This window comes from Alligator mississippiensis, chromosome 12, assembly GCF_030867095.1.
Source record: "Alligator mississippiensis isolate rAllMis1 chromosome 12, rAllMis1, whole genome shotgun sequence".
NCBI lineage: Eukaryota > Metazoa > Chordata > Crocodylia > Alligatoridae > Alligator > Alligator mississippiensis.
The window spans coordinates 50174521-50196867 of NC_081835.1; the positions used below are offsets into that span (position 1 = coordinate 50174521).

The 22347-nt window shown below is 48.0% G+C and overlaps 1 protein-coding gene and 1 non-coding gene across 10 annotated transcripts in view; both read left to right on the top strand.

The window, feature by feature from the left end:
• The window catches only part of EXD3 (exonuclease 3'-5' domain containing 3), a 457407-nt gene that overhangs the window by 333929 nt on the left and 101131 nt on the right, over positions 1-22347 (top strand). The window lies entirely within an intron of this gene.
• LOC132244564 (U1 spliceosomal RNA) lies at positions 20412-20581 on the top strand. The gene has a single exon (XR_009456139.1). It is a non-coding gene; the product is annotated as a U1 spliceosomal RNA (small nuclear RNA).

Consider the following 22347-nt stretch of genomic DNA (forward strand, 5'->3'; position numbering starts at 1 on the left):
TCTTATCTGCATCAGATGCTCAGGGTTCAAGTAAAAATTTTCCCACACTCTTTCTCTCTCTCTTTCCATTTCTCTCCTTATGCTTATAAAAAGTGGGTTCTTGCTCTGTTTGGTTTTTCCATGAAAGCTCATCAGCTGATGCCATCATGCCCAAGAATCTGTTGTTGCTGTTTGTTTTAAAAAGGCGTTGTGGGATTTTATGCACAATATATTTTAAATTGTCTTTGATATCTTCAATAAACAAAGAGTCACTCTTCTCTGTGTTCCAAAAAAAAAAGGAGCAAGAAACTGAGAGTAACTCTTGTCTTGTATAATTTATTATTTTTTTTACCATGTGCGTTTTCCCAGATGGGAAAGCAGAAGTGGCCTGTATGAGAACTAAGCTGCCAAATGGCATTTAAGCAATGGAAGAGGAGCATCAGCAACCACCCTGTGAACACAAATGAAAAATGCAAATGATCTTCCAAACGGGGAGCAATGCTGGGTTTTTGGGTCTGTGTGGAATCTATAAAGTTAAGACAGGGAAGAGAAGCCAGGTACCCCTACAGAGACTGTTATTAATGTCCTTATGTATTTCAATTGCTCTGGAAAATGGAGTGACTGAATCAAAGGAGTGCTCACAAGCTGTAAGCCTTTCATCTCTTGGCTACCAGCACAACTATAGCCCATTCAGGCAGTGGGTGTACATGGCAAGTAGCCTGTGTGAAATGACTTTGTGGTCTTTGTCCAGGCATCAGTGGGAAATGCTTCGCTTCACAACCGCTGCCATAACATTGCTGGTGTTTCTAGAAAAAGGAGCCAAGGGCCAAATGGGCCATGACATCTGATCTCTCAGTTCTGCATCTGTTTCCTCTAGTGGGGGTGAGGAAGTTGATATTGCTGCTGCCAGTGCTGGACCTGCATTGAGGACAGGGGGCCCGGCCTTTATGTCTGAGGCTGTCATCACCTTTCATAAGTACTTCATTACCTTGGCCCATAGCCACTGAATTTCCTGTTGGTCTGAGCAAGAGTCTTCAGGCAGGCCAGAAGGCCCTGAAATCCTCAGTAATGGGCACAGGAAGTGCCAAGGCAGGTAGTTTTTATGAGGCACCATTGATTACCTTGTAAAACATAATAGGCCAAACAAAAATGTTTGTTGAACATCTGTATTAGCTGCACAAGCTGGAACAACTGCTTATTTGTGATCTGATGGAACCTGAGACGGCAACTCTGTAACTTGGCCTAAGGTTCGTCGCTTCTTGGAACAGCTAAATGGTCTTTTGTCCCAAACACTGAAGGGTTTTATAATAGCCAAAATTCTTAGAAGTACCTGGTACAAATGAAAAAATCAAGGTGCCATTGGTGCTGTTTAAAATGCCAAAGATTGGTATTCTGTCTACAACCAAGGAGAGCCAGGCAAAGATGCATAAGAGAGTATTGCCAAAGTCAGTAGTGTAACTGAGGGGAAGGTGACTGGTGCAGCAGCCCTGGGCACCACCTTTGGGGCAGGGGAGGGGGAATGGAAAATGCTAAAATTAGTGGCATGTTCTTTCCTCATCAGTGGATAAAGAACATGCTGTATCCTGTAACCTTTTCACTCTTCATGTCCTTGGGTATATGACTAGCAAAGTCCTGGCAATCAAAAATCTGTGCCACATTTCAGTGTAGTGACTGATAGTTTCAGTAGAGGGTAAGGAAAGATGGTATCATTTCTGCAGAAGGGCGTACCCAGACAGGAAGGCTGAGGCGTCTGATCAATTCCTTTGTGACCACCTGCTGTGGGGTTGGGATGCAGGAGGGAGCGCTTTGGCCAAGGAGACAGGCTGAGCCCTGCTCACAGTCGGATTCAGAGTGTATTTCAGTACCAGAAGACGACAAGAGCCAACCCAAGCCTGACCAGTGAGCCAACATTTCACTTTCCCAGGACAAAAATGCAGTGTTTGTTCCACTCCAATTCCTTCCTCCCCAAATGTGGCAAGCTCCCTAAGAAATGGGTTCCCACTGCTTCCTCCCTCTTCTCTCTGCACGTGATCCGGAAAATCCCATCAACCTTTATGCAGAGAATATCAGTCCTGTTTCTGGAACCATACTGAACAAGTAAGAATCTGCCACTGCCAACACAAGCAGACACTGTCCCTCAGAGAGCCACCCTGACTGGCCTGAACATAGCACAGCTCCAGGGCCTGATCTCACAACAACTCGGTGTAGTGGCTTCTGCTGACTGGAGGATGGAGTGTCGTGGGGTTGGGGCCTTGCTTTGTTTCTGGGCAGACAGAGATTTTAAAGAGATTTCAGTTATTTGAGCGTGCATTTTAAAGGACCAGTCCTCTGCTGATCCCACCTGCATGCAGCCCCCTTCCCCTTGCGTGTGTGAAGAACACAATTGGTCCTATCCCTTCCTGGCCCTCCCATGCCATGCTCTGACCTTTGGAAGGGATCCCTGTAATGTACAGCAGTTCTGTCCCCATGCATGGGCCTATTCTTCTTGCCTTCACTCCGCCCAGTCATACCAGCTTCAGTGCTGAAGAGCCCCTACTGGGTTTGCCTTAAGTGTAGGCCCTGCTGCACTACTTGACTGCAGCAAGTGGCCAACTGAGTGCTGTTTGGTGAGATCTGTTCTTCTGTTGGAGGAGAAATAAGTGTAGCTTCAGTGTACAGCTGTTCTGAGGAGCAGGAGTGCTGGGAGCTTCTGCTGCCTCTCACAAAGGAAAACCACATCCCTGGAGGGTCCCACAGTTGAGACAAAGGACACTCTGTACATCCAGTGTCACCACCTGCTGTGTTTCAGCAGAGATGTCCAGTAGTGCTGCCAGTTGTGCAAGTGTGTTTTGTGAGGTGAGTAACTGCTTGCTTTGACATAGACAGAGACCCTCCAAAACTCATTGCACAAGGCTACTGAACAGCCAGCAAATGATGCCAAAGTTGATTTACCCTTCTTCCCTGCCAAGTGGGGCTAGACTCACAGGGTTAAGCAACCTGGACTTGAATGGCATTGCATCCCTTCTGCAAGATCAATTTCAGTTGCAAAGTATAAAATCACTTTTAATGAGGCTGAAGAGTCAGTTGACATTCACCAAGCTCCTTGTTTATCTGGAATCCACTGCACCCAATGGAGACTGGTGACAAAATCCAACAGCACGAGTACCCAATGTTAGCCTCCTACACTCATACTGACATGTGAGGTGTACGGCCCCTAGGTACAAGAATTTTGGCTTTGGGACATGCAACACCCCTGAGAGGCTGGAGTGATAATTATTCTCCTTCTGTGCTTTGCAAGGTACCTGGTGACATTTTTTTTTTATGATGCTCTTATGCCAGGGAGGTTCTTGAGAAGGTCACTTCTGCTTTCCCCTCTGGGAACATGTTCACAGAAAGAAAAATAATAAATTAAAAAAGACGTGAGATGTTTTAGAGCTGGGAATGTAATGCTCTGTTTAATAAAGATAACGTGGGTGATGGAAATTTACTGTGCAGAGGAAGCCTCACCTGATCTGATCATCCATGTAGCGTCCCTGTAGCCATTTCACACGGAACACGGCACAGAAATTGGAAATATCATAATCCCGTTGGGGGCAGAAATGGGCCCAGCTCCAATGCTGGGATGCTAACACCTTGCTCTGTAATGAGGCACACTAAGACCACTGAGTCGAACCTCCTACCAGACTTCTTTTTAACAGAGAAGAAGTTCAAAATCTGCCTCTGAATTTTGTGATTCAGGCAGTACAAGAATATGGTACAGTTTTTTCTTCTCAGTCCAAGCTGGAGACCTCTCAGTGGATGAAGAATATGCCCATTTAAGGGGTTCATCCTAATCTAGGTGATATCTATGATCAATTCACACTTTGTCATGGAAACTGGATTTGTCCCTATGGGTTGGAACTTCTACTGTCTCCTCCCATTGAACTGTGTGTTAACAATGCAAAGTGCTAATGGAGAAATGTGGCTAGAAAACCAGTTCTAAATACTATTTAATACTGAATGGGTTGTTTAAAGATGCTGGACTCCAGGAAGTGTTTTTGTGCAGATATATGGACTACAGCTGTGCGGAGCTTTGGGTGCTGATTCAATTTGGGGGAGATTTGGCCCAATTCAGTGGCTGAATTTCTTAATCTGAATTGAATCAGGGGGCCAATTAAAAGGTCCCAATTGATTTGAAGCTCTCTGAATCAATTCGGAAAAGATTCGGAGAGCTTCGGAGATTCGGGCAGTCCTTGCTCGCTACAGCAGGAAGCTGGACCCATACTCCATGCTGATAAGTAGGGGGCGGGGGAGCAGATGCTGGAGGAGTGGGGAGGGGACCATGGGAGAACCTCCACCAGGCCCCATCCCCTGCCTGCTCCCCCAGCCCCTTGACCCCCACCCGCTCCCCCAGCCCACTATGGCTGTCAGGCCTGGCCCAGCAGGCATTTCTTTAAAAAAAAAAGCCCCCTCTCACTGGCTGCTGCACAGCAAGGGGGTGATCCCTGCTGCCCCCTGATGCATGGGGGGCTCTTTCATGAGCCCCTAAACCCACCCCACTCTCCCAGCCCCCTCCTGCCCCCCATGGCTGCCCACCCTCCCCAGCTCCTGGCCCTTTAAGAAAAAAACAAAATAACCCTGAACTCACTGGCTGTCGCAGCGGCCTTGGGGCTTCTGGGGGCTCATGACAGAGACCCCCACATGGCGGGGGGCAGTGGGGATTGCCCCTCCTCCCCCCACCAGGCAGGAGCTGGTGAGCCAGGCTCTTTTATTTTTAAAGGGCCAGAGCTGGGGCAGCCATGGGTGGGCTGGGAGAGCGGGCAGGGGCTGGGGGGCTCATGGCAGAGCCCCCCATGCAGCATGGGGCAGTGGGGATCACCCCCCCCCCCCCACTGGGCAGCAGCTGATGAGTGGGGCTTTTTTTTGTAAAAAAAGAGCCGGGAGCTGGGATGGGCAGGGCAGCCATTGGGGCGGGCAGGGCTGGGAGAGGGCAGGGCATGGGGCCTGTGTGATTCGAAGATTCAGCAGGAGCAGATTTGACTGAATCGATCTGGGACAGTGATTCAAATCACCAAATCGAATCACTGTCCCCTAAATCACCTGAATCCAAAGCGAATTCTAGCTGCTTCGCACAGGCCTAATATGCACAAGCTATATAGGATAGGAGACCATTTGTGCATTACTGTTAGGTAGATATGTGCAAGTGGGACTAAGTGAAGGTGTAGGAGGTGTGTGTGTGTAGTACTTATCTATGTGTATATATGTATACATACATGGCCACAGTTGTCTAGTGTCAGCCCCCCCCTTATCTCCTGTTCTCTGCTTCTCATATTCCTGATGTGAATACCTGTCAAATATATATATTTTTACATGATTCCTGCTTTGAGTGAGCTAGCTCAGCAGTTCAGTGCCTCTGTGAGGCACAGGGTAGTAGAGATCAGGAATGTAATGGACAGATGTGACGTGAAGTGATGACCACGTGAATGATTTTCTTCCACTTGTCTATTGATGTGGTTTCACATGTTCTGAAGAAAAACAGGAGGAAAGGTCAGTTATTCCTGCCAGTAGCATGAATGCACATGTACAGAACAGGGACTACCCTGCTCACAAACAGGAAAGAATTGGTGGGGAATGTAGTAGTGGAGAGCAGCAGTGACCATGAAATGACTGAATTTAGGATCCTGAGGAAAGAAAGGAAGGAGAGCAGCAGAGTATGGACCTTGGACTTCAGAAAAGCAGCCTTTGACTCACTCAGGGAACTCCTGGGCAGAATCCCCTCAGGAGGCCAGTCTGAGGGGAAGAGGAGTCCAGGAGAGCTGGTTGTACTTTAAAGAAAACTTACTGAGAGTGCAGGAATAAACCATCCCAATATGCAGGAAGACTAGCAAGAATGGCAGAAAACCAGCTTGGCTTAGCAGGGAACTCTTCAGTGAGCTAAAACACAAAAAGGATAATTATAAGAGGTGGAAACATGGACAAACAACTGGGGAGGAGTATAAGAGTATTGCTCGGGCATGCAGGAATGAAATCAAGGGTCATGAAGGGTAACAAGAAGGGATTATACAAGTATGGCAGCAACAAGAGGAGGATCAGGGAAAATATGGGTCATTTACTACATGGGAGAGGCAGCCTAGTGACAGAGGATGCAGGAAAGGCTGAAGTACTCAATACCTGTTTCACCTGTCTTCACAGACAAGGGCAGCTCCCAGGCTACTGAACCTGGCAGCACAGTTTGGGGAGGTGGTGAGCAGCCAACAGTGGTGAAAGAACAGGTTAGGGGCTATTTAGAAAAGCTGGATCGTCCATGGGGCTGGATGGGATGCATCCTATGTGATTGCAGAGCTACTGGCCATTGTCTTTGAAAACTTGTGACAATTGGGAGAGGTCCTAGATGATTGGAAAAGGGCAAATATAGTGCCCATCTTTAAGAAAGTGAAGAAAGATCCAGGGAACTTCAGACTGATGGTCAGCCTCACCTGAGTCCTGGGAAAAATCAGGGAGCAGGTCCTTAATGAATCCATTTCTAAGCCCTTGACAGAGAAGAAGGTAATTAGGAACAGGCAGCATGGATTCATCAAGGGCAAATCATGCCTAACCCAACTCGTTGCCTTCTATGATTAGGTGACCAGCTCTGTGGATGTGGGGAGACCAGTGGATGTGATATACCTTGACTTTAGCAAGGCTTTTGATCAAGTCTTTCACAACATTCTCACAAGCAACCTAAGGAAGGTCTGTAAGGTGGGCAGAAAACTGGCAGGATCATCAGGCTCAGAGGGTAGTAGTCAATAGCTCAATGCCTACTTGACAATAGGTATGAAGTGGAGTGCCCCAGGGGTCAGTCCTGGGTCCAGTTTTGTTCAGTACCTTAATCAATGACCTGGAAGATGGCATGCCATAGAGTACACTCTCAGCAAGTTTCCAGATGACACCAAGCTGAGGGGGAGTAGTAAATAAGCTGGAGGGTAGGGCCAGGATTCAGAGAGACCGAGACAAATTGAAGGATTGGGCCAAAAGAAATGTCATGAAGTTCAGTAAGGACAAGTGTGAAATCCTGCACTTAGGACAGAACAATCCCATGCACTGTTACAGGCTGGGGGCTGACTGGCTAAGCAGCAGCTCTGTAGAAAAGGACCTGGGGGTTACAGTGGACAGTAAGCTGGATATGAGTCAACAGTGTGCCCTTGTTGTGCAGAAGGCTAACAGCATACTGGGCTGCATTCATAGGAGCGTTGCCAGCAGATCAAGGAAAGTGATTATTCCCCTCTATTTGACACTGGTGAGGCTACATCTAGAGTACAGTGTCTAGGTTTGGGCCCCTCACTATAGAAAGGATGTGGACAAATTGGGGCTGGGGCACCTTACGAGGAGAGGCTGAGGGAATGGGCTTATTTGGTCTGGAAAAGAGAGGATTGAGAGGGGATTTAATAGCAGCCTTCAACTCCCTGAAAGGAGGTGCGGGGTCAAAAGAAGATGGAGCTGGACTGTTCTCAGTGGTGGCAGATGACAGAACAAGGAGTCGTGGTCTCAAGTTGCAGCAAGGGAAGTTTAGGTTGGATATTAGGAAAAACTTTTTCACTAGGAGGGTATAAAACACTGGAACAGGTTGCCCAGAGAGTATGTGGACTCTCCATCTTCGGAGGGTTTCAAGACCCAGCTAGACAAAGCCTTGGCTGGGATGATCTAGTTGGTCATGGGCCTGCTTTGAACAGGGGGTTGGACTAGATGACCTCCTGAGGTCCCTTCCATCCCTAATTTTCTGTGATTCTATGAGTAGTCCTAGGCTGCAATTTCATCAGATCAGTTGCACAGAGAACTTTTAACTAGCACAGCTGCAGCCTAGATGCTCATGTACTGCTTCAAGGCGAAACTGGTTGCAAAATTTAAGGCATATTTTAACCTTCATTTTTGCTGATAGGGTTCTTGCCTCAATGAATGTTTGCAGCTCTGATCAGTGTCAACTGAGGTGAAGGACAGACTAGACCTCCCAGGAAGATGGCTTGCTCAGAACATAGAAGTATGCGTGCTTATTGTTTTGACCTTTGTGATTGTGTTGCACCTTCTCTGCTGTGGCTAGGTCACTGGCTTAGCCTTACTGGTGGGTATCTGAACTCACCCACTAATGTGCATTCATGGTCTTTGTTTCCACTGCTTCGTTCTCATTTTTGTTTTTAATTTGCCCCTTTACTTTGCTCTGTTGTGTGTGAAGAGGCTCTGATCTTATCCACTCTCATTTGTTTCTGTTGTGTTGTCCCGTGTCCCAAACCCCACTGGCAGGCCATAGAGAGGATGATAAATATATACACGCACCATGATGATTATTTATTTATTGTTAGTGTTGGAGGCCCTCGTCCCGGTTTCTTGGCATTCCACCCACTTCATCTTTCTGTTTCCTTGTTCACACATCTCTCTGGACACCGCAGAGGAGAAGCTGCCTTTTTACATCTCCTGTTTGTTTTTAAAGACAGAGGGGAAAACTGCAAATTCTCAGCCTAGAGCATGCTGTGACTGCCACTTCAAGACACAAGACAGTGTGGTGTGAGCGCCTGGTGAGAAAATGATTGCACTCCAGCAACAAAACCAGACGTCTGTAACCACCATACTATTCATGTGGTTGTGACTGCCACTTATGCTGAGAGAAGAATGTGTAGCTAAGCGGGACCACTGGGCTGTCCTGGAGATATTGCAGTGCCTCACAACCCAGCTCCCAACAGGGACGGAAGACATGGGATGCCAAGCTGATGGGAACAATATGAACAGAGATGCCTCAACCTAATACAGCCTTCCCAACTCACAGACTTCTGCTGAGACAACCATGCCGCAGCTTCAGAAGTAGCCTTAAAGCAAAGGCAGAAGGCTGGTAGCTCATCCATTTAGTACTGTGCTATTGGAAAGATGGAAAGAGGAAAAGCTCTTGTCTCAGATCCAAGCAGTGAGAAGGGCTCCCAGCTGAAACAAGGACGCCTGTGTTCCACCCAACAAGAGGCCAAGATCTGTGAACAGAGTTGATCTCAGAACAATTTGATGTGGTTTGAGCCAGTGTTCGGCAGTTCATCGGATTCTGCCAGTACCCCAAACTCAGTCACCACCCAGGCATCTGCATCGTGCCTGCAAGCCTTTGCTATCAAGCCAACTGGCTCTTGGACAAAACTGCGTAATACCTGGGATTTGTGTGCACTGGGGAGATGAACTGGTGTTTATCTAACTCATGAGATATGAAAAAGCAGTGAGCCCCACAGTTGTAGATAAGTGTTAGGATGGGCTGTCTCTCTGTACGGAACAGAGCCAGGGAAAAACACATACCCACGTAGCTCCCAATACTCCTCATTTTTTGTTCATATAGTTATGGAGCCAGTCTCAGCCCCAGCTTAAGCAAGGTGCCAGTGAACCTGCTGACTCTGGGTCCGGATGTGACGTATAGAAGTGTGTTGGCCTGCAGATTGCCAATGACAGGGACCTGGCCTGGTAGAACTGTGAGGAAGGTGTCTCAGAGGAACTCATAAGCATTTTTAGCCTCTTTTTTCCAGTGACACAAAGGAATTCAATAGCAAATAGAGGGGCTAAAGCACCTTCATATGTTGCATCATGGCATCAGTATAGAACACTCTTCAAAATATCAGCCTTAGTACTTGAGCACTCCCTTCTTACCTGGTACGAGTGGAACCTCTGGTTGGCCAAGAGCACCCTGATCTGCTGTCCGTCCCTGAGGTCATTCAAGACGTGCCTGAGAACTCAGCACTTTTGGTGGAGGTCAGGTGGCCAGGAACACATTCCCTGAGAAGATGCCTCAGATGCCAGGTTTATCTGGCTTTGGTGCACACTGCAAATGCCTTCTTTCCCAAATGGCCTTTCCTTGAGCTTCCTCATGGCCCCTCCTTGTACATCCTTTAGAAATAAACCCTATTTGTTGATGGACCCTTGAGGGAGCAGATTTGTTTCTAGCTGGATGTATGTATTAGGTCTGGTTGGTTCTGTTGACTAATTTTTGGTGCTTTCTGCTTTGGTTTTATCACCCAGAGGCTGAGCAGATTTGTCATAGGTGCCTTCTGTATCAGTACTGTAATAACTAGAAAGAAATCCGTGCCAGAGAATATGTACTTACAACCGGCAGAGAATTAAAGCTGTGACTCCTTCCAAAGGTATAACATCAGAGGCAGCTTAATATGTACTGGGGCCCTGGGCAAGCACAACATTGGAGGCTCCCTCCCCCCATGAGAGCTGGGCTGCAAGGGGCGTGGAGAGAGGGGCCCCTTCCCCTCCTAGTGCTGGTGGGGGAGGCTGCGTAGATTGCACTGAGCTGGGGGCACATGCCCACCTCTTCTCCCTGCTCCCCGCCACCGCTATGGCCGAACATACACACATGTACACGCATGGGCATGCAGACACAGGCACACACACTCTACTGTCACCCTCTGCACAAGGACACAGACACACACACACATATGTACACACATGAGGGCTGCACCAGGCCGGGAGTGCCACGCCATGTCTCTGTAGGCAGGCAGCAGCACTGGGAGGGGTGGCTGCAGGGGGCAAAAATTAATTTTGGGGGGTTGTGGCCCCTAAGGCCCTCTCAGGGCTGCCACCTGCAAAGGCACAGCGTGGCATGGCTCTCCTGGCCTGACTCCAACCCCGCCCCAGGTGGGGCATGGCTTTCCCAGCCCAGTTTGGCATCCTCCTCCCCAGACATGGTGCCACCCAGCCTGCCCCTCAGCGCCCTGGCACAATGCAGCCCGACCCAAGCCCAGCCCAACTCCACCCCATTGGTGGAGAGCCCTGCTTCCAGCTCCCAGGGATGCGAAGGTGAAAGCCACAGTTTTAAACTTGGCACCAAAAAGGGGTGCCAAGTTTAAAACTGCGGCTTTCACTTCCCTGCTGATAAGGATCCCAGGCCTAGGGCCCCAAACTGGTAGGGGCCCCTGGGCTTGTGCACAGCTTGCCCGTTCATTAATCTGACTATGTGTAACATGAGCCAGGTGCCCAAACAACAAAACCTACAGCAACATCCCTTTGAGGATCTCAAAGCACCATAGGAACAGTAATTAATTAATTAAGCTTCTGCTTTGCATGAGATCCAGTGCAGTGCACAGGACACTGGACTAGGATTCAGGAGACCTGCTGTCTTGTCCTAGATCTGCTGCATACTTTCCGCCTGAGCTTGGAAAAGTAGCTTTCCTCCCCTTTTTCTCTCCTATCCTTTATCTCCTGTCAGCGACTATGTCTTTGGGATAGATGTGTCTTGTCAGCATTTTTATATAGCACCTTGTGCTGTGGGGCAGTGTTCTATCTCTCTTCAGGGATTCTAGGTGCTACAGTAATATAGATAATTGATAACTATTATTAATCATCCCATTGTAAAGAAGGGGGAACTGAGTCATAGAGAGGTGCTTTTTCCAAACACACACAATTCTTTAGAACCAAAGGGCTCCTTATACCTGTGTGGAGCAATGCAGTATGTCAGGGGTCAGCAACCTACAGCCTGTGGGCCAGATCCAGCCCATGAAGAGATCGGATTCAGCCAGGAATTGGCATTGCTTGTTGCAAGGGAAAGTGGAGGCTGCAGTCTGGCAGTTTGAGAATAGAGCACAGAGGGCCAGGGCACAGCAGAGGGGATCAGCAGCCCATGGCAGTGGCCAGCTCAGTTATATATCTCAGCACATATGTGCACACGAATGTCTTAGTTGGGAAAATGTAAGTGCTCACTTAGAGGTGGTCATTCAAATGTGCCAAATCAAAGCCATGACTCATGACCAGCTGTCACTGCAGGAATCCAGCAACCTTTAAGAATGGCAAGGCCCTGCTTTTGACCTGTGTCACTCAGGATAGCGAAGGAACACCCCCAGGAAAACTATGCTTCTCATGGGCCTCAGTAGCATGTCCAAGGGTGATGAACAGCCCTTTGCCTCCTTTCCCCACTGCGTTATGATCTCTGCTTAACAATGTGGAGGTCTAGAGCCATAGGGAGATTGTTGTTTCTTGCAGATAACAGGAGCTTCCTTTGCTCCTGGGGCACTAAACAGCATGAGGAAGATGAGTTTGGTAGCTGCTGAGATTGCTGCTGCTAAGCCAGTGGCATTTGTTCTTTGTTTGAACATCACACCCTTACAACAGAGTAGTCTATAGAGAAGCAGCTATCACCTGAATGTGGTAGGACGTGTGTACACCCTGGGCCTGGGGTTAATCAGTGTCATGGTTCACTTGAGGTGGGTTGAAACCAAATACTGGTGTCTCAGCCTAGTTCACTGGGTCTATCACTGCAGCTGAGATGAAGGACTCAAACAAAACACAATTGTCTCCTGAGCTGCTTTAACCCCAGTTAACTGTTGTGTCAGCAGGGCCTGATTCTTCTTGGTCCAAGCATTTAACCCCATCTTAAGTGCCTAGGTTGGGTCCCATCTAGGCTACATCTTTACAGTGTAACCACTGATGGAAGAGCCACATTGTATCGAGTTCCCCTGACTCCTTTACAGCCAAAGAGTAGACAAGGTATTAATGCAAAGAGTTATCTCTTTGTAGAGGCAGGGAGAGGACAGAAGCTGGCCTCCATGGAAGGGAAACATGAGGCTAGCCAAGGTTTTTAATTGGATTTGGTGATGCTCGCAAAAAAAGCCAACAATAATCGCATTGGTGGAGCTCAGGAACAACTGAAGGGATTTAGAGTAAAGCCAGGAGCTATTCACTACTCTCTGTGGGGTCCTGAGAGTCTGGAAACACACCCTTATCAAATCCCACAGAGGACCTAATGTCTCTCGCTCCCTAGCCATGCTCCCATTATCCTCAGCTGCAGTGTTTCCTCCACCCAAACCAGGCAAGCCAGTGTGTCTACTAGGTTTCTCAGCACTGACTCGCAAAGAGCCAGTTTAAGTCTCTTAACAACTTAAGGAGAGCAAACAAAATCCTGTTTCTTCCAGTTTCCAGGTGCCAGCGCAGGCAATCCTGTCCCACCCAGCTGCAAATGCGGATCGAGACATCAGGAGCAGGGACATGGCACTGGAACCAGAGGCAGTGCCAGCCTCATTGGCTGCCTGGAGTCATAAGGTTTTGCTCTTTCCCACCTGCTCTCAATGTCCAGACAGAGAGAGAAGTGAAAGCTGCAGAAAATACCGCACCTCCCCCGCTCTCTCCAGCTGATTTCAGTAGTCTTCTTCCACAATATCCTTTGTCAGCCAAAATGACAGACGGACAGCTGTCAGGGGCGTCATGCTACAGCGCCAATTTTTACTCTCTCTATTTTTGCTACCCTCCTAACTTTGTGATTCCCGGCTCTTTCCCAGTGCATGCCATCTGGTTTAGCATTTGAAGTCAACTTGCTAAGCCCCTTGACAGAGGTGTCAAAGTCTAAAGAGAGTCTGAAAATCTTGAAAACATTTAGCACCAGCATACCAAGTTTTCAGGACTCTCAGACATTCCCTGGTCTGTTACATGGCTTTTATAGGCCAGGGTTGGGAGGCAAAAAGGAGCATTTGATAGTTAAGATCTGTGTCGTGTGTCAGTGAACGTATAAAGGAGCAAGAGATTCAGCAGTGCTTTCACAGCAAGTTTCCTTATTGGATCTTTCCTCTCCTCTGTCTAACTTTATAACAGAGTGGGACTGGCCGGGACCTTCATTGCAAAGGGAAAGAGAGAATAGCAGGAGAGGTATTGTGCCCTTCAGGGTCCTATGTTCATGCCATGTTGGTTTGACCTCCCTGTCTTACATTTGCATTGTTCTCCAGATGCAAAGTACAGTAGAAATTTTCTGTACTAGAAAACACTGGTGATCAAAGCTGTTGATTATGTCCTGCAGCCACTTTTATCTCTAGTGTTGAGTTGGGTCCAAGGAGAGTTCAGATCCAAGTACACAAGGCTGATTTGATCAACACAGAATATGGTCTGCTGAGACCTCTGCTTTCCAAGGGCTGTGCTTCCCTACTGAGGATGAAGGCAGCTGCAGCCTACCCCATTTTGTACATCTTGCTCCAGGAACCAGACTTCCCTTAAGTCTCTGGCAAATTTCCAATGTGGCTTCCCGTTGGGCAAGGTGTAGGCTCATATTACTTGGGGAACGGGTCATAATCCATACTGCTCTGTGCAAATACTGGCAAAAGACTGGGCTCCTTCGTCAGATTTTACTTCGTTCGATTCAGGCAAAAGTCCCACTGACTCCAATATGCTTGCACCTGAGAAAGGGTTAAGTAAAGACATCAGAATCGGCCTCAATATTCAATGTCTTATGTAAATTCAAATTACTTGTGTAAGGTCATAGACTAGCAGATCCTACTGAAACAGTTAATAGCAGGCCCAATTTCTGGGGTTTTTATGCAAATCACACAGGCATTTGGATATCTTAGCGCTAACTGGAACAAAAAAAAAACACTGCAAGGTAGTTGCAGGAGACTGGAAAGTCAATCAGTTGTATGCACCTGTTGGCATCAACAAAACACAAATAAGTTCCTAGTAACAGGAGAAGGTGGAGTTCCCCTTGGAGTCCTGTTTCAATGTGAATTGTTGGAGCGCACAACCTTGCAGTGCATCTCTTCAGGGGCAGGCTGGAATTGAGGGTCCAGCTTGCTGAGACTGTGCCCTCTGCTCTCAGGGGACAGGTGGCTTCTCAAGCTTAAAATATATATATACATACACACTTGCACACACACAGATGCATCTGCTGGGCTGGCAGTGCTTGCGGCTGTCTCACACTGGGGTTCTAGCACAGAGAGCTCCCGGGCTTCATTTCTTTTAAGGCATTAGGAAAGCTGCGTCTCCTCTAGTGAGCAGGAGGTGAGTTGTTTCCTTGCGAATCCCTTGGTTGTACTGAGCCAGGCTGAGCTGAACTACCCACTTCCACAATTATCACAACTCAGTCGCTCTGGTTGAGTGCCACATGTACACACACACACACTGAGAAATTCCCAGCCTTGGCCACTCCTTCCTGCTCTCTCAGGCTGTTTGTTTCCCACTGCCTGTGCTGTGACTAAAGCCTGTCTGGTTGGCCTGCCCATCCTCCCACTTTCCCACACTGCTTAGCAATCAGCAGGTTCTCACACTCGGCTCCCATGGGGCCGCGTCTGCTCGCAGGCAGGCATGTCCGCCTGGCCTAGAACTTCCCCTGAGTCTGGGAACTGGGCCTCACTTTCTCTCAGCTTAGCACAGAGCTGACACTTTTCTTTTTTGTCCCTCCCAATGAAAAAGCAAGAGAGAAACAAATGCAGCAGCAGCAACAGCTCAATCTGAAGCCTTCGGGCCCTTTAGGAATGTCTCCAACTCCGGGATTGGCCAATCCGGGGATGGGGTGGAGGGGGAACAATGCGCCTCTGCTTCTGTTTGGGGAAAGACAAAAGCTTTGAGGAAGGGGAGGACTGTGGGATGTGCAGAGCGTGCTGTTCACTCCGGAGTAGAATCTGCTTTCTTAGCCAGGTGGGCTAGGAAACCAGGTGGCAGTGCAGAGAAAATGCTGGCTTGTAGGCCTCTCATAAGCGCTTTAAGGTCAGGAATGGAATAATTTTCCTGATTTCAGTGTTTTCAATTCTAGGGAACAGCCCAAATGCTGTAGCTCATCTGTTTTCTAAAGTTAGATATTAAAATAAGAGGCCCAATTCACTGAGCAAAGAATTCCTACGTACTAGCTGAAGTCAGCTGCTCTGATAATCAGACCAGTTACCCGGGCATCCCCATATAGATGTAGATGTCTAAGCAAAGACATCAGAGTGTCAATACCTTTCTCTGTGGGTCCATTCGTAATTTATGTAATGCTTGTAGGGCATTTCTGGGCCTGGTGCTATTAATCCTGCAATGACACCTCCACTGTTGTGCCAATGTTCCCAGCTGTGGGTTGCATCTAAGAAGGTATCACTCAATGGGAGACCAGGGCTATTGCAGTTATCCTAATGGCAGGAGTAAGTAGAATTGGAGGGGGGTCTGCATTTGCTAATAGGAAGGTGGCTGGTGCCTCCACCTGCTGAGAGTGTAACAAAGCTGCCACAGGCTCTGGCAGTTAGCTTAGGAGGTGCCTAGGCTGTTCAGGTATCAAATCTAAGGCCCATTGGGCTTGGGGCCCATTACTCAGGGCGCTATTCCAAACTGTATTTAGGCTGAGGGGTGCCGCTGTCATGGGCCTGCCCGGTGAGATAAACTTTTTGATGCTGTGGTTACTCGAGCAGCCTAGCAGGTTATACGAGCAACCCAATCAGTGTGTCCCAGCCTCAGTATTTTCGGACATGTGGCCTGATAAAGCCATGTGTGAATCATGTTTTATGAAAACTTCATAAAACATGCTAATTTTACTGTTAGTGATAGTGCCTGTAGCCTTGGGTAAGTCATATGACTTCAGGCCTTACCCACAACAAATAGGTACTGTGCTGCCTTCTTGCTCTCCTGAGATCAGAAACTGTTCCCTCCTGATACCTTTTGGGGTTCAAAAATGGGAGAAGGGGGAAGCATGCTGACCAGCTGTGGAAAAAGAGCATGCTGCCCCCACTCTTCTATAAGAAGGCTGTCCTACGGGGTAGATCTGCATGGACTCGTGCCTCACACTCTGTCGCTGTTTCCTAACAGGAGTGCAGTGTCTTTTTCTGTGGTGTCTGGCCATCAGACCGTCCTTTCACCAGAAAAGTTCAACCTCTTCTGAGGTTCCCCATGTAGATAGCAAGCCCAAACTATTTGTATGTGCAGCTTTCCACTGTGTGTGGGACTCAGCCCTCTGTGAGTGAATGACAGGGAAAGGGACAAACCAAAGGCATAAGACCCAAGCAAGTGTATAAGGCCAAGAGGAGCAGGTGGTTCCCCACGCAGGTAGGAAACACTCTGGGTTCTCTACCAGCTGTTTGCCATGAGCTGGCTGAGCTGGGGAAGAAGGGGGTGAGCAGCAAACCCATGTGGTAAATCAAAGTCCTACATCCCATATAGCAAGCTAACCCTTTCTGAGCTCCCTTTCATTTCTGTCTATGGCCAGGCCCAGAAGTGAAAGCACAGGTGCAAAGGGAAGGGACAGAAATTACACATAAACCAGTATAAGTGTTTGGAAACCGGTTCAAATCAGTAACATAACAGAAGTTCAGTGCGCATAAACCACTTGCAATATGGCCTAAACCAGTTCAAGATAAACCTGTATCGGTGCAGTGTCAGACTTGACTGATTTAAGTTAAATCAGTTTATTCAACTTCGGTCCCAGATCCCCTCCAGATTCAAGTTAACTCACAGTTCCCCGGCATCTACCTGCCCTGCAACCCCCTCCCCACCACTCTCTTGCAGGGTAGGCAGGCTAGCATCAGTGGGAATTGGATGTCTAGATCACCCTAGAAAATGTCATCCTGAAGGTACTTATATGGATTCAGTCTCTGAGCGCATACAGGGAAAGCTTGCAGCCTCATGCCTTCCTGGTAGCACCTGTACCAAAGGAGGCACTACACCCAAAATCATACACTAAGGCTTCACCCACGGAGCAACTAAAACCTGCATAGAGTGCTGTGGGCGCTTGTGGTTCTCTAGCACAGTCTTTCCTGGTAGCTGCCAGTCCTACATTGCAATGGGGAACTGAGTTTCCAGCTGGCGGATGGTACTGCTGGAGCAAACCTATTTCAAAGAGTTCTTTGAACCGCACTTCCCTTTTGTTTCACCAAGTCTTAATTTCAAGGTGCTGTTCTTTTCAGGCATTGGTCTCAGTGGTACTTCCTGTGGCCAAGGCACAACACAGAGCTATGTTAAAGGCAAAATTACAGCAGCAAGTAAATCCCCAGTTGATTTCTCAGATCCCCAAATAAGGGTCTGAGTTCTGAGCATTTGTTATAACTCTACTTTCTGCTTGCTTTTGTGACACAAAGACCAAAGCTGCCAGTGTGCCCGGAATGACCTCTGGTGCCCTACAAACCTAACCCCTTCCCAGAAAAGACAAAAATCCCATTGCCTTATATCTCCATCTGTTTAGAGAACAGTTTAACCTAACAAGATTAGCATGTGAGGTCGTCTCTTCTTCTTTTACTTTCTTTTTCCTGCCATTTGCAAAGAAAACAGCATTGGATTTTGGACAATGGGTTGAAAAACCCTCATTTGTAAGTAGCACAGCCCGTGGAAACTGTTTTGTTCAGGAGTTATCCTGGGAAGGGCTCACGGCTCCTATGTTAATGCAAACAGGAATCAGCAGAGGGGTTTAAGTGCTGATGGGAATAATGGTGTTTTAGCATCTACCCCTGGAATTGCATCAAGCCCAGCATCTACCTTTAGAGTCCTCTGCATGTAAAAAGCATGTCATGTAGGGTAACTGTCACTGCTTGTAAGGTGAGATGTTTGCCTAAAAAAGATTGTGTTACCCAAAATGGTCTATGGTCTAGTACAGTAGTTCTCAACCTTTCTAGACTCCAAACACCCCTTCTCGGACTCAAGGCAGCCGTTGAGAAATGCCAGCTCTTAGCTTTCACTCATTTCTTGACTATGAAAAAATAATAGACCAAGTCTTGTGTTGCAAAGATCTCAGAAAGGCCACAACAGGTTAAAATGTTGTTGATGCTGTGGATTCCTGTTTGAAATCTCTTGGATTTATCTTGTGACTCATGTGTAGATGCTTGCACACCTGTTAGTGGTAATATTTTGTGACACCCTTAAAAGGATCTCATGGCACCCCTGGGTGCTACAGTGTGCTCTCTTGTCTAGTGGCTAGAAGAAAGGAGAATCAGGAAACCTGGGTTCTGTTCCCAGGTCTGACCCCACAAGGCAAGTCAGGGCAAAATTTGCAGCTGCTGTGGCCTTAAATATCCATATTTTGATACTTCTGTAAAAAATGGCCTGATTTTCATAGATGCTCAAATGAAGCTATTAGGAGCTGGAATATCCTGAGCACTGAAAAGGCAAAAATGAGATTGAGAGCTGGACTGACCTGTGTGTGTGCATCCAGGCTCACTTGAAACACACCATTAGGCCCAGTGACCAGCCACTTTGATTTCCAACCTTTCTTCTTGGCTTTATTGCTACAGGTTAGCTCTGTCAGCAAAGGTATAGGGCTGAAGAGGCCCCAGGGCATTGCTGTAGAAAGGTAAAGGGTTTTATTTCATTCTTTGGGGCTGTGTCTCCTCCCCCACCCGCCCTTTTTTGCTACATTGTACTGAGCTTGAATCAGACCTTCACAAAAGGGATTAGAGGATCCTCGCTGATAAATAGCGAAGCAGGTTGGAACCGTGGGAACCAGTCATGGCGCACAGTGTACAAGGACATTCTTCCTCCAGAGGGCCAGGCTGTCCCAAAAGTCCAGCCTAACCCCAGGTCACCCGGGGGACCCCAGCCCCTGAGAAGATTTGTTCGGACACTGGCTTTTGTTGTGCAGAGTTCCGTGTCAGCCCAGCGTGTATCTTGATCCCTATTGAGAGTGGGGGAAAGCTCTATTGTTAGACATGAAAGGGCTCCCCTTTCAATCCCTTTCTCTCAGGTCCTCTTGGCTACGTCATGAGGATACGTGGGAACCGGGATCCCAGAATGCGGCACGCATTCCTACAGGGGCTGCGAGCCCGTGTGGGTGACCATCGCCGGGATTCCTGCAGGCGCGAGCTGACATTCCCCTTGGTTTTAGGACCTGGTTGCGGCAGGAGGCAAATGTGCTGACAGACCTTGTGCTTCATCAGTTCCACATGAGGCTGGAGTGTTTGTTGATTTAAGATCTGTGCATAGAGTAGCCTCTTGGGCTTTAGCCAGTAGCCTGTTGAGACAGAGCCCTGGTTTACTACTGCCTGGGAGGAGATTATTGGTGCTTAGGAAACTCTAGAAAGCGATGCAGGTGTTTTCACTTTTTGGCCAGCAGCTGGGATAGGAAGATCTCTGGCTGGAGATGGGCACATTTGGGATTCAAGTCAGCATCGAGGATCTCCTAATGCCAAGCTCCCATTTGTGCGATGTGCTACTCCTCTCTCCTCTGGACTATCATGCACTGGGAAGTAGTAATCAGGGGTAGGAAAGGAGGAGGAGCAATTCTGGAGCAGGGAAGGAGGAACTGCTGGGGGTCAAGTGATGCCATTTTGCTTCAAATACAGGGAACTTCTCTGAAACATTTGCTCTCCTTACAACCAGACACTGGTACTGGTGGGATGAGAGGGATCAACTCTGATTCCATCCACAAAGTTTCTATTTGACTTTCTGGTCAAGCAGCTAGCAGACATGGTCTCAGAAAGGAAATGCTCCGTTTTCAGTCCTGGCATCTGTGTAGGTGAAGGTGAGACAAGTGTCCAGGTCTGGACACAGCTCAGGTCTGGATCTCAGCTTCATTAACATCCTGGTTCTTGTTTGGCCCATTTTAGGGATAAGGACAAAACAGGACATTTTCACCATAGCAAGGAGGTGTCCTTGACGTGCAAAATAAAAACCTTGCAAGTCAGCAGTAAGTTAAATCCAATTCACCTGCTTGGCATCTGGCTCCGACATTTGCTAGAATCCAGCAAAGCAGTGAAGTGTGAGTTGCAGAGGCAGGACCCTGCCACCAAGCATGGCATGTTTTACCCTACTTGCTGACTGCAAGAATCCTTTGGGTGACCTGGCAGGGGAGATCCCATGATCACCAAGGTGGTTTTCTCAGGCTGAGGCCCATCCCTTGCACTCTAGGCAGGCTGACCCCTGCAAGTTTCTCCAAATGTGGGAAAATTGACTGCACAATTTTGTGGCAGTAGGAGCTGGGGTTTTTTTGGCTTTCCCCCTGACTTGCTCCTTGGCCTTTTGGCTAGAAGCAAGCAAGATAAGGGGGCATCTGAACCCCAGGGTTTCTGGACCCTGGGCTTGTGTGTAGGATGCTTGCCACAGATTTGGGGAGTATCCAAAGCCTCAGACTGATGGGTCTGGGAGGGAGGATACTTGGCTGGTGGTAGAGCCACACAGACTTGAACAATTGAGCTCTGCTCAGTTGAAATTTCGAACTTGACTCTTGGAATTTGCCCAAGTGAATTTGGAGTTGATTTGGCCCTTGAAATGAAATATATTTCAAAAAAGAAAAAGAAAAAACATTCCAAAGACTGTAAGGTGAAGGGCTGCTAATAATAGAGGGATGCATGCATATTTTCTTTCTTAATAATGCCCTTTTCATTACCGCCTTTCATCCAAAAGGATACAAAGCAGTTTTCAGTTGTGTGGGAAGGGAGAAGTGGAACACAGCCAATGTTAGCAACTTACAGCAACATTACAGAAGCGTTTAGGGCTGTGAGTGAAGAACACTGTGTCCATATGAAGCAATGGGGGAAATTTAATGAGGCAGAAGATATTTGGGCACCAAGATGAGCTACTTGGTCAGGACCTCAGGTTTTCTTGTCTCGGAGAGCTGGTGACTCTTAGATGGTAGCTCCTAGCGCTCACTCCTGGTGTTACAGTTTTTGAACTGGCTCATTCTTTCCCAAAGGCTCCAAGAACTGAGGAAGAAGTTGGTTTCATGGCATCTTGTTCTCTGGGTAAGGCTGATGTCTGTCAGTGACAAGTGGCTCCAGAGCCTTGTCCACTCCCGTGCAATGAAAGCGCTCACAAACTTCTCAGTAAGCCATACACAAGTGTGACCCAAGGGCTTTGGAGCTTTGGCTTCCGACAGTGAGACAATGTGCAGGAGTGACAAACACATTTCTGTTGCCCATCCTTTGTGCTTCTCCACATCAGATATTTCAGGAATGAAAAACAAAAGCCTCATATGAGAATCAGGATTACCCCAGGGAAGCAAGGCAGCTTGGAACAGCACTGGGACAGCAGGGAGTACGGCTGTCATTGAGACTCTAAGCGCTCCTTCGCTGCAGCCTGGCTTGCTAAGGAGACATGTTACTCTCCCTGGGAAATGTGTGTGGGCAGCAGCATAAATATTCTTAGAGGCCACTTGGGAGTCTAGGAGCTGGAGAGGCAGCTTAGTTCCATTAAGGCTGAGCAACAGCCAATTCTTTCAAATTGCTGTGAAAGACATGGGACAGGCTCCCAAGGAGCAGGATTTCAGTTCACACTTCTCAGTCCTCACAGGTGGGCAGAACAAAAGAGTCACTACCTGTCTGGATTTGGGGGGCATTCCCAAAGTGCTGACTCAGGGCTTCTCTGGGTGATGACGTGTCCCCTGAAGTGGACGGTGGAAGGGGAATGCAGGGAGGCTGGCACTCCCACACTGCACGCAACCACTAGGCACTCAAGAGGGACGGTGGAGATCAAGGTGATGAGTCAGGGCTTGGGGGACACAAGTGGTTCTTAGGGAGCTCCTGGGCCACGAGAGCAGAGGAGACATGTGAATTGCGTGGTTTTCTTGCTTGACTCACTAAGAGCAAATGAGTAGGGCAGACAGAAGACTGAGCTGGTGGCCAAAGCGCTGGGACAGCACAAACTAAGCCGATCTTGCCACAGTCTCCGAGTAGCCCTGGATGCCAATTCCTTGTTATGGTCATTGTATATTGAGGGAGAATAAAGAGCCAAAAGAGAATATGGGTAAAAAATGTGAGGGTGCTTTAAAAG